Consider the following 12,490-nt stretch of genomic DNA (forward strand, 5'->3'; position numbering starts at 1 on the left):
GCTCTAATTTTGCTCACCAACCTCCCGTGCTTATCAAAGGCTTTCTGAAAGTCTAGATACACTACATCCACTGGCTCTCCATCATCCATTTTACTTGTCACATCGTCAAGAAATTCCAGAAGATTAGTCAAGCAGAATTTCCCCTTCTTAAATCCATTCTGACTTGGACCAATCATTTTACTGCTATCCAAATGTGCCGTTATTACCTGTTTAATAATTGACTCCAGCATCTTTCCCACCACCGATGTCAGGCTAACTGGTCTATAATTCCCCATTTTCTCTCTCGCTCCTTTCTTGAAAAGTGGGATAACATTAGACAATAGACAATAGACAATAGGTGCAGGAGTAGGCCATTCAGCCCTTCGAGCCAGCACCGCCATTCAATGCGATCATGGCTGATCACTCTCAATCAGTACCCCGTTCCTGCCTTCTCCCCATATCCCCTCACTCCGCTATCCTTGAGCTCTATCCAGCTCTCTCTTGAAAGCATCCAACGAACTGGCCTCCACTGCCTTCTGAGGCAGAGAATTCCACAACTTCACCACCCTCTGACTGAAAAAGTTCTTCCTCATCTCCGTTCTAAATGGCCTACCCCTTATTCTTAAACTGTGGCCCCTTGTTCTGGACTCCCCCAACATTGGGAACATGTTATCTGCCTCTAATGTGTCCAATCCCCTAATTATCTTATATGTTTCAATAAGATCCCCCCTCATCCTTCTAAATTCCAGTGTATACAAGCCCAATCGCTCCAGCCTTTCAACATACGACAGTCCCGCCATTCCGGGAATTAACCTAGTGAACCTACGCTGCACGCCCTCCATAGCAAGAATATCCTTCCTCAAATTTGGAGACCAAAACTGCACACAGTACTCGAGGTGCGGTCTCACCAGGGCCCGGTACAACTGTAGAAGGACCTCTTTGCTCCTATACTCAACTCCTCTTGTTACAAAGGCCAACATTCCATTGGCTTTCTTCACTGCCTGCTGTACCTGCATGCTTCCTTTCATTGACTGATGCACTAGGACACCCAGATCTCGTTGAACTCCCCCTCCTCCTAACTTGACACCATTCAGATAATAATCTGCCTTTCTATTCTTACTTCCAAAGTGAATAACCTCACACTTATCTACATTAAACTGCATCTGCCATGTATCCGCCCACTCACACAACCTGTCCAAGTCACCCTGCAGCCTTATTGCATCTTCCTCACAATTCACACTACCCCCCAACTTAGTATCATCTGCAAATTTGATAATGGTACTTTTAATCCCTTCGTCTAAGTCATTAATTTATATCGTAAATAGCTGGGGTCCCAGCACCGAACCTTGCGGTACCCCACTGGTCACTGCCTGCCATTCCGAAAGGGACCCATTTATCCCCACTCTTTGCTACCCTCTAATCCATTGGAACTGATCCTGAATCTATTGAACATTGGAAAATGATCACCAATGCATCCACAATTTCTATTGCCACCTCCTTGAGTACCCTGGGATGCAGACCATTAGGCCCTGGGGATTTATCAGCCTTCAGTCCTATCAGTCTACCCAATACAATTTCTCGCCTAATGCAAATTTCTATCAGTTCCTCTGTCTCCCCAGATCCTCTGTCCTCTGGTACAACTCGGAGATTGTGTCTTCCTTTGTGAAGACAGATCCGAAGTACCTGTTCAATTCTTCCGCCATTTCCTTGTTACCCATAATAATTTCACCCATTTCTGCTTCTGCCTTCAAGGGACCCACATTTGTCTTTACTAATCTTTTTCTCTTAACATACCTAAAGAAGATTTTACTGTACTTCTTTATATTCTTGGCCAGCTTTGCTTCATACCTCATCTTTTCAGCCCGTATTGCCCTTTACGCTACCTTCTGTTGTCCTTTGAAAATTGTCCACTCCTCTGGCTTTCCACTACTCTATGCTGTTATACATCTTTTTTTTAGTTTTATTCCATCTCTAACTTCCCTTATCAGCCACGGTTGCCTCTTATTCCCCTTAGAATCTTTCTTCCTCTTTGGAATGAAATGATCCTGCGTCTTCTGGATTATGCTCAGAAATTCCTGCCATTGCTGTTCCACCGTCATTCCTGCTAGGATCCTTTTCCATTCAACCTTGGCCAGCTCCTCTCTTATGCCTTCACAGCCCCCTTTGTTCAACTGCAACACATGACATTCCTAGTTTAACCTTCTCCCTCTCAAATTGCAGGTTAGAACTAATCATATTATAGTCACTACCTCCAAGTGGTTCCTTTACCTTGAGTTCTCTTATTAAATCTGGTTCATTGGACAACACTAAATCCAGAAATGTCTTCTCTCTGGTAGGCTCTAGTACAAGCTGCTCTAAGAATCCATCTCGGAGACACTCTACAAACTCCCTTTCTTGGGGTCCAGAATCAACCTGATTTTCCCAGTCTACCTGCATATTGAAATCCCCCATAACCATATTGGCATTACCTTTGTTACATGCCAGAATTAACTCCTGCTGCAACTTACACCCTATATCCGGGCTACTGTTTGGGGGTGGTCTGTAGATAACTCCCATTAGTGTCTTCTTACCTTTACAATTCCTCAACTCTATCCACAGTGACTCTATATCATCTGTCCCAATGTCACCCCTCACAAGGGACTGAATTTCATCCCTCATCAACAGAGCTACCCCGCCTCCTCTACCCACCTGCCTGTCCTTTCTATGGGATGTATAACCCTGAATATTCAGTTCCCAGTCCTGATCATTCTGCAGCCACGTCTCTGTAATCCTGGCTGGCTGGATGACTAGTTACTGTACCTTGAATATAGAACAAAGGCCATAGAACATAGAACAGTACGGCATAAGGAACATGTCCTTCAGCCCACCATGTCTAAGGTGACCATGAAGCAAATCTAACCAATCTCATCTGCCTGCCCATGGTCTGGATCCTTCTATTCCCTGCTTGTTGAAGTATCTGTCTGAATGCTCTTGAAGTTAGCTCTCACATCTGTTCCTACCACCCCCCCCCCCCCCCCCTGGCAGTGTGTTGCAGACAGCTACACCTCTGTGTAAAAAACTTCCCTCATATATCTCATTTAACCTTTCAACATGCTCTCTAGTATTTGACTTATCCACCCTGGGAGAAAGATTCCGCCTATCCACCCTATCTATGCCTCCAATCATTTTATATACTTCTATCAAGCAGTCCCTCAGCCTTTGACAGTCCAGCAAAAACAATGCAAGTTTGTTCAAGCTTATAGCTAATACTCTCCAATCCTGTTAAGCCTTTTCTGTACCCTCTCCAAAGCTGCCAGATGCTTCCTGTAATGTGCTGACCAGAAACACAAGGAATCTTTCAAATTTGCCTTAACTAAGTTTTACACAGCTGCAACATGACTTTCCAACTTTTATACTTAATGTACAAACCAATAAAGGCAAGCATGTCACATATATTCATTCCCACCCTGTCCTCTTACTAGGAGCTATGGACTTTCATCCCAAGATCCCTCAATAGACATGCATTGGACTACGTCCTACTAAATATACTTACCAAAGATAGACACAAAAAGCTGGAGTACTCAGCGGGACAGGCAGCATCTCTGGAGAAAAGGAGGAATGGGTGACATTTTGGGTCGAGCTGAGTTACTCCAGCTTTTTGTGTCTATAATCGGTTTAAACCAGCATCTGCAGTTCCTTCCTACCTAAATATATTTGCAAGACCTTTCTCATCAGACATCGATAAATGTTTATTCCAGCTTAATATTAAAAATAAATTTCCTGCCATCCAATCATTGACATAAGGTACACTCCTGATCACCAAAATTGAATTACCCTTTACAATCATGAACTGTTACCGAAAGAATCTGATGGGTGCTTGAAAATGTGGGAATCACTTAAAAGTTTATTTAAAACCCGCAGAGAGAGAAAGAGAATTAATATTAAAGGTTTACAGCCTTTCATCGAACCCGGTGATGAATCTGTTCCAACGATAGGCCATTAACTTGAAACCTTAATTCCCCATAATAGTTGCCCGATCTGCTTCCAGACTTTTTTGATTTTTATTGGCCTGTATTTAGTGCTGATGCTTTAGTTCACGGTCACCACGGCAACAGATTCCAATTTCGCAACATCCTTCAGGCTTTGTTCATGTTGGTTCTCTGTTGTTTTCGCATAAAGAGAAGGAAGAATTTAAAAAAACAGCAGTTCAGGCGCAATGATTGCACAGGGACTTGCACGGTATGAAAGTTAGAATGCAGTTTGGTCAGAGTTGGTGCAGAATTGGCAGTGAGTCTGAGACAGTAAACTGCTGCCTTTACCATCTGCTCCTTGAAATAAAGGGGAACCATATATTACATTTCACCCATACCTTCTTTTTGGAAAGTTAAAGCCAACATTCTTTAAGTTTCTTAGTTTAGTTTAGTTTAGTTTAGAGATATAGCACCGAAACAGGCCCTTCGGCCCACCGGGTCCACACCGACCAGCGATCCCCACACACTTACACTATCCTACACACACTAGGGACAATTTACACTTATACCAAGCCAATTAACCTACAAACCTATATGTCTTTGGAATGTGGGAGGAAACCGAAGAACTCAGAGAAAACCTACACAGGTCACAGGGAGAACGTGCAAACTCTATATAGATAGCATTCGTAGTCGGGATCGAACCCGGGCCTCTGGCGCTGCAAGTGCTGTAAGGCAGCAACTCTACCTCTCCGCCATGTGTCGCCCTTATGTTGCAAAAATGTCACTTCAAAGTATACCTCATTGAATGTAAATTAGCTCGAGATGGCCTGAGGTTGGATAAGAGCTCACAAGTATTTAAGGTTTTTGAATCCACTTCTTCAAGTACACAGATAAGATCCTCTCCTATTATTTCAAAGAATAGCACAGAAGATATTTCCAGTATCCAGATTACTTTTTAATTTTTTGACCAACACCACTAATGAGTCGTTCATTATCACAATGCTTTTTATTTATGTTCTGGTGAAGGGACATTAACCCGAAACATTTATTGTGTTCCCCTCTCTTTAGATGCTGCTTGCCCTGCTGAATATCTCCAACGTTTTCTATTTTTACTTCAGATTTCCAGAATCTGTAGCATTTTGTCTTTCATTCATAATAATCTTCATTGGGTCTTGTTACAAATCAGCTGCCTTATTTCCAGTATTACCACAGCAACCACAATTGCAAAAGTGCTTCATTGATTGTGCAGTCAATCGCAGTTGCCTTGAGATTGTGATATTTAAATGCAAGTCTGTTTTAAAAATGCAGTGCAAATGAAAATGTTGGAGAAGGTTATATAATTATTCAGAAACTGATTTACAATGTTTGACAGATATTAACCTCCTCTCCATCATTACAAAAAAAGAAACAGAGAGAATTTTATGTCCATTACAGAAAATGCTGTACGACCATAATGCAGAGGAGCATTAGGTTCTAATAGATGAATGGATAGGTTAGATCAATTGGCAAAGATCAAAGTTGGCAAACATGGTGTGCAATGTGGAGAAATACAAAATTTTCCATTTTGGCATGAAAAATAACAAAGAAATATATTAGCAAAAATTAAAGAGATTGCAAGGTTGTGAATCTCAGAGGGATCTCATTGTCCTGGTGCACTAACAGAAGACTAGTATACAGGTAATTTAAAAAACTGATGAAATGCAATTATTTATTGTGAGGGGAATTTATTTTCTATGTTTCTATGTTTCTATGTCTTGACAGGGAGGCTGAAAGAATAATTCTGCTTGAGGAAGAATCTAGAACTAGGAGTCACCATATAAAAATAATGATTGACCCTTTTAAGGCAGAGACGAAAAGGGAATTTTTCATGTTGTAGATTTGTGAGTCTATAAAACTCTACTTCTTCAAAGGGCAGTTGAAACAATACTTGAATATGTTCAAGGCAAAGATTTTTGATAAGCAAAGGGGTGAGAGGTTGCCACAGGAGATGAATGAGGGAAGTTGAGATTACAATCAAATCAGCCATGCTTTTGCTAAATGATAGAGCAGGCTGGATGGGCCAACAGGCCTACTCTTACTTGAGATTAATTTGTTCATATATTTAAATGTTCATAGAGGTACACCATTCTCCCTCAAGCCTGTTCCACCATTCAACACCATTCAGCATATATATATAAGGTGAGAGGGGGAAAGTGTAATAGGGATGTGCGGGACATTGTTAAACAGAGAGTAATGGGGGCCTGGAACACATTGCCAGGTGGTAATGGAAATTGGGGTGTTTAAGAAGCTTTTAGATGGGCACATGGAAGTGCAGGGAATAGAGGGTTGTGGCTCTTGTACAAGCAGATGAGATCAGTTTATCTTGGCATAATGTACGACACAAACATTGTGTGCCGAAGGGCCCGTCCCTATGCTGTCCTGTTCCATGTTCTATGTTATAACAACAACAACTTGCATTTGTGCATCTCCTTCAACACAGCAAATATTGACTGCATTACATATTGGTCTAAGCTTGGCAAGGGAAAAAGGTGCATCTTAAGAAAGGAAAGAGATTGGGAAAGGTGGAAAGGTTTGCAGAGATAATCCCCAAGGATTCCTTAGAGGAATGGCAACAAAACCTAAGCTCCCTGCAATAATTCCTTATACAGGCACAGGCTAAAAGTTGAAGGTTTGAAGAACAACAGAGTGCTCTGACAAATCATTCCCCGTGGAGCCAAATAGCATCTCATTTGCAGGTACCATGGGAAGTTGGAAGAAACTGTAAGCAGTGCTGTTTCCTACCAGGTTTTACCTCCTCTCACTGCATCTTTAATAGCTCCTGATGCTTTTACCTGCCTGCGTTCTGCCAGAGTATAATATCTAACCAGACTAGATCACAGATATGAACAGTTTATACGGTAATTCATGGAAAGCAATGGAAACACACACACTGAGGGGTCTTGATAGGGAGGCAGAGAGAATAGTTCTGCTTAAGGAGGAATCTAGAACTATATAAAAATAATGATTGACCCTTTTAAGGCAGAGATGAAAAAGGAATTTTTCATGTTGTAGATTTGTTAGAATTAAGTTTAATTTTAGGCGTGTAATCAAAGTAATCCATCAGAGATTGGCCAACTGTTATGTCTGTTGATAGGAGAAATGTCCCCTCATGTGATCACATTGGAACTCTGCAATCCTCCATCAGGCTCTCTCGGAGCCCACACAATAACAGCATCTTAAGATGAGTCAAATCTCTCTGCCTGCAGGAAGGTTTCCCTTTACCTGCTTTTTGTTACTGATGAACCGGTATTGGGAGGTTCGGGTTATTGATCTGGCCACGAGAGTTCAAATCTGCACTGCAGCTGGGAAGAGATTTAAATTCAAATAGTTGAGTAAACCTGGAATAAAAAGCTAATGAAATTCAATGGTAACTGTAAAACAACTGGATTGTGTTGTAAAAGTACAGTTTAAGAATAAGGGGTAGGCCATTTAGAACAGAGATGAGGAAAAACCTTTTTAGTAAGAGAGTTGTGAATCTGTGGAATTCTCTGCCTCAGAGGGCAGTGGAGGCCAATTCTCTGAATACATTCAAGAGAGAGCTAGATAGAGCTCTTAAGGATAGCGGAGTCAGGGGGTATGGGGAGAAAGCAGGAACGGGGTACTGATTGAGAATGATCAGCCATGATCACATTGAATGGCGGTGTTGACTCGAAGGGCCGAATGGCCTCCTCCTGCACCTATTGTCTATTGTCTATTGTCTAATTAACAAGGCTAAAGAAGAAATTCCACCACGTCTGCTCGATCTGTATGTGGCAATAAATACTGTATGTCAGTGTGGTTGATGCCTAACTGTTCCTGAAACTATTCGAGTCAGACACACAGTTCAGGGAACAAGTAAACGATATTGGCTGGCCTTTGCAGGAATAAATAAGTCCATATTCATTGCTGTTATATCTCCAAGGTTTACACCTTGGGGATTAATTCTCTGCAATATTTCAACTATAAAAATTACATTTTGAGGAATGAATGAAAACTGTTAGTTTTGGATTTTTTAATATCAAATCACAATTAAATGTTCACTATTTTCTGCTTTTGTTGAGTAAACATAATGAGCAACATGTTGAGCAAAATAAAAATTTGTGATTTCCATCTTTAACAGCATCAGCATTTCTAGCTCATATATCTCTTTGCTGTCTTTTGACCCAAAGATTCCAATGCTCTTCATGGGCCTAAATAACTAGATGTATTTTTAAACCGCAATCCAGTAGTTTCATGGTTACCATTAAATGGGATTCATATTTTATTCCAGATTTACTGAATTACTTGAATTTAAATGCTTTCCAGCTGCAGCAATGGGATTTGAACTCCTGTGCCAGATCAATAATACAGACCTCCAGATGCCAGTTCAGCAATTTAACCAATGTGGCTCCAAGAGCATATAAACAGAAACCTTCCTGCGGTAGAAGCATTTCACACAGAACGATCTGGCAGTGCTTCAGTTTTTTTTTAATAATGTAGGTTGGAATCGTAGGGATATTGCTCCAAGTGAGACGATTGGAAGACTGTAGTTCCAATATCACTGCCAGAGGACTTACATTAACCCAAACGTCAGAGCTATAAATAGTTCTGTTCTCTGTGTGCTAACTCACCATAAGGCTGATTCGCCCTTGCCAATGTCCAGATAGACATACAGTGTCGAAACTGCAGCTGTTTTACTTTAAACTTTAGAGATACACCATGCAAACAGGCTCTTTGGCCCAGGGAGTCCACGCTGCCCAGCGATCACTCTGCACACTAACACTACCCTGCACACTAGGGATAATTTACAATTCGTTACCAAAGCCAATTAATCTATAAACCTGTACATCTTTGGAGTGTGGGAGGAAACCTGAGCACCCGGAGAAAACCTACACAGTCGCAGGGAGAACGTACAAATACCGTACAGACAGCAGCCTTAGTCAGGATTGAACCCAGGACTCGGGTGCTGTAAGACAGCAGCCTTACTGCTGTGCCACTCTGCCGCCCAATACCATGCTGGTTTACAAAACTATGCAGTGACTATACAACCTTCCCTGTATTCCTCCCAATGCAACTATGTCCTTCCTTAAACAATGGCCACCAGAATTGTATGCACTGCTCGGTGCAGTCTCAAAAACAGACTGTAATGTTACATCAGAACTCCATATTCCATATTTCATACTCCCTGCAACAAAAGCCAAAATTCCATTCACATTCCATTTCAATTGCTGTACTTGCATGCAAACATATTCTGTTTCGTTGGAATAGATTGGGTGAACGCACAGAGTTTTTTTACCCAGAGTATGGAAATCAAGAGCAAGAGAACATAGGTTTAAGATGAGGGGGGCAAGATTTAATCCAAACCTGAGTGGTAGCTTTTTCACTCAGAGGATGTTGGGTATATGGAATGAACGATTCTTGGAAGACTTCAGAAGATAGCAAATTTGAAAGTACGCTCCACCAGATTCAAGAACTGATTCTTCCCTCCTACTTTAGTTTTGGTTTAGTCTATTATTGTCACGTGTACCGAGGTACAGTGAAATGATTTTGGCTGTGTGCCATCCAGTCTAAGAAAAGACTATACATGAATACAATCAAGCTGTCCACAGTGCACAAATAAAGGATAAAGGTACAACATTTATTGCAAGATATAACACTGAATTCTGATAATGTTCAATTAAGGATTGTTCAAGGTCCCTATTGAGGTGGGTGGGAGGTCAAGACCACACTGCAGTTGATGAGAGGACCATTTAGTTGCCTGATAATAACTGGGAAGAAACTGTCCCTGAATCGAGAGGTGTGTATTTTCAAACTTCTGCACCTCTTGCCTAAATGGAGAGGGGAGAAGAAGGAGAGACCGGGTTGAGACTGGCCCTTGATTATGTTGGTGGCTTTGCTGATGCAGCGTGAAGAGTAGATGGAGTCTATGGAAGGGAGGCAGGTTTGTATGTTACGTCCACAACTCTCTGCGATTTATTTGTGGTCTGGGGTGGAGCTGTTCCAAAGCCAGGCTGTGATGCATCTCAATAAAATGCTTTCTACAGCGCATCTGTCGAAGTTGGTGAGAGTTGTTAGGGACATACCAAACCTCCTAAGCCTTCTAAAGAAGTAGAGGCATCGGTGTGCTTTTTTTTATCTTATATTATTAGTCTCTTGAATGGATCTCTCATATCCTAGGGATGAATTCCCCAATCTTCCAGTCTCCCTCATTGTGGTCCTGGCAATTTTTTAACTGCACTTTCTCTGTAACTGTAATGCTATATTGCACACAGTTTATTTTCTCTTTTGCACTCGCTGATGTACTTATTTACGGTATGATTCGCCTGGATAACACACGAAACAAATGTTTCACTGTATCTCAGGACATATAACAATAATAAACCAATACTAATTCCAATATCAATGAATGTTCCACTCTGAGCAATCATGGAACAGAGGCTCCCAGAAGTCAGTGGGAATGTTGCACTTGGAGCACATTTAGGTAGAACAAATAAATAAATTAAAAATGTCCTGAGGAACTTCTCAAGAAGATTATCATATAATAGACCTGACACTGAACCATAGGGGAAGACTTCAGAACAAATGGCCAAAGAAGGATCATGAATATGGAGAGAGAGGAAGAGCCTTGGCAGCTGAAGGCACATCCACCAATTAAATGCAAGGAGTGATTACATTCAAGGATGATTCCAATGGCATTGGAAAGAAGCCACTGACTTTGGAAAGACATTGGGATTTTCATCGATCTGCAGGAGGCTTCAGAGGCAGGAAGGGTTGAGGTCATGGAGAGATTTAAAACGCAATGGTGATAATGTTGCAATGCAGATCAGTAAACATGAGGTGATCGACGAACAGAACTTGGTGCAATTCAGGACACTGGCAGCAAAGTTAATGGAGAGTCAGAGATCAATAGATTGTTATATTCTAAGTGAATCAAGGGATATAGGGTTAGTGCAGTAAGCATTGCAGAGATAAAATGTCAGAGATGAGCTGAGTGAACAGAGGACAGGCACATGTGACCGGATGGCCTACTCTTGTGTAGCAGCCAGGTTCAAAAACAGTGAACATAGAAACATAGAAAATAGGTGCAGGAGTAGGCCATTTGGCCCTTTGAGCCAGCACCGCCATTCAATATGATCATGGCTGATCATCCAAAATTAGTACCCCATTCCTGCTTTCTCCCCATATCCATTGATTCCGTTAGCCTTAAGAGCTATATCTAACTCTCTCTTGAAAACATCCAGTGAATTGGCCTCCAGTGCCTTCTGTGGCGGAGAATTCCACAGATTCATAACTCTCTGGGTGAAAAAGTTTTTCCCCGTCTCAGTCCTAAATGGCCTACCCCTTATTCTTGAACTCTGACCCCTGGTTCTGGACTCCCCCAACATCGGGGAAGTTTAAAGGTGTCAAGGGCATGGACATGGGTTTCAGCTCTAGGTAAACTGGAGAGCGCAATTGCAGCAATGCTATAGAGCTCATTGTTGACCAGGATCAGCCACGTTACAGTTGATGGCTGGCACCGCAGTGTCGAGCCACAGACTGGCTTGTACGTACCCTAGCCTAGCCAGTCCCTCCTCAACTACAGCTCTCCAGAACATCATCCTTGTGAATCTCTGTGTAATCCTGTCACATCCTTCCTGCAGCACGGTGACCCGAAACGTTCCTAATCTCTTGGCCCTGCAATCTTTCCTTGGCTCAGAGTTTTAATGCTGCCTTAACTGATGTTTGTATCATCACTAGGTGCAGGGAAATCCAAGATTTGAACAGGGAGGTGACATGTGTTTGAACAGAAGGGTCTTCAATAAGCTGAAAATCATATTTGCATGAGTTCGTGGGTGAGAATGATAAATTCCTCGCAGAAACACATTATCCCGTTTAACAGAATCACTGTCACATTTGCATATATGCTTTTGGAGGATTATGGAGCAATTTTCACTGTCGGTACATTTCCACAGAGGCTGACTCATGCCACATTTCTTGTAAAATTGAATTGACATAGATGGAACAATATTGCTTAGCCTTGCCTTTATTTATTTTTTTCTCTTCCATCACATTTCTCACAGTTTTGAAAACATCATCGTAATTAAATGCTGACCAGATCCAAGCAGAATTTAAACCTTAGCCCATAATCTCAGTGCATCATATTAAGAGATTTTATTCTTTTAATAAGGTTGATCAGCTCGAAATTACCTTAAAACAAATCAGTTTGTTTTATTTTTAATCCATAGATCACATAAGTAAAACCTAAATGAAAGCAGTATTTCTTTTATTTGTTTATTTATAGGATATGAACATTACTGGCAAAGCCAGCATTTACTGTTTCTCCCTAGTTACCTTGGAAAGGTGGTGGTCAGCTGCCAACTTGAACTGCTGACAAAATGTGTAGGAAGGAACTGCAGATGCTGGTTTAAACCGAAGATAGACACAAATATCTGGAGTAACTCAGCGGGACAGGCAACATCTCTGGAGAGAAGGAATGGGTGACGTTTCGGGTCGAGACCCTACTTCAGACCAGACGTCTCGACCCGAAACATCACCCATTCCTTCCCTCCAGAGATGCTGCCTGG

This window comes from Rhinoraja longicauda, chromosome 3 (assembly GCF_053455715.1).
Source record: "Rhinoraja longicauda isolate Sanriku21f chromosome 3, sRhiLon1.1, whole genome shotgun sequence".
NCBI lineage: Eukaryota > Metazoa > Chordata > Chondrichthyes > Rajiformes > Arhynchobatidae > Rhinoraja > Rhinoraja longicauda.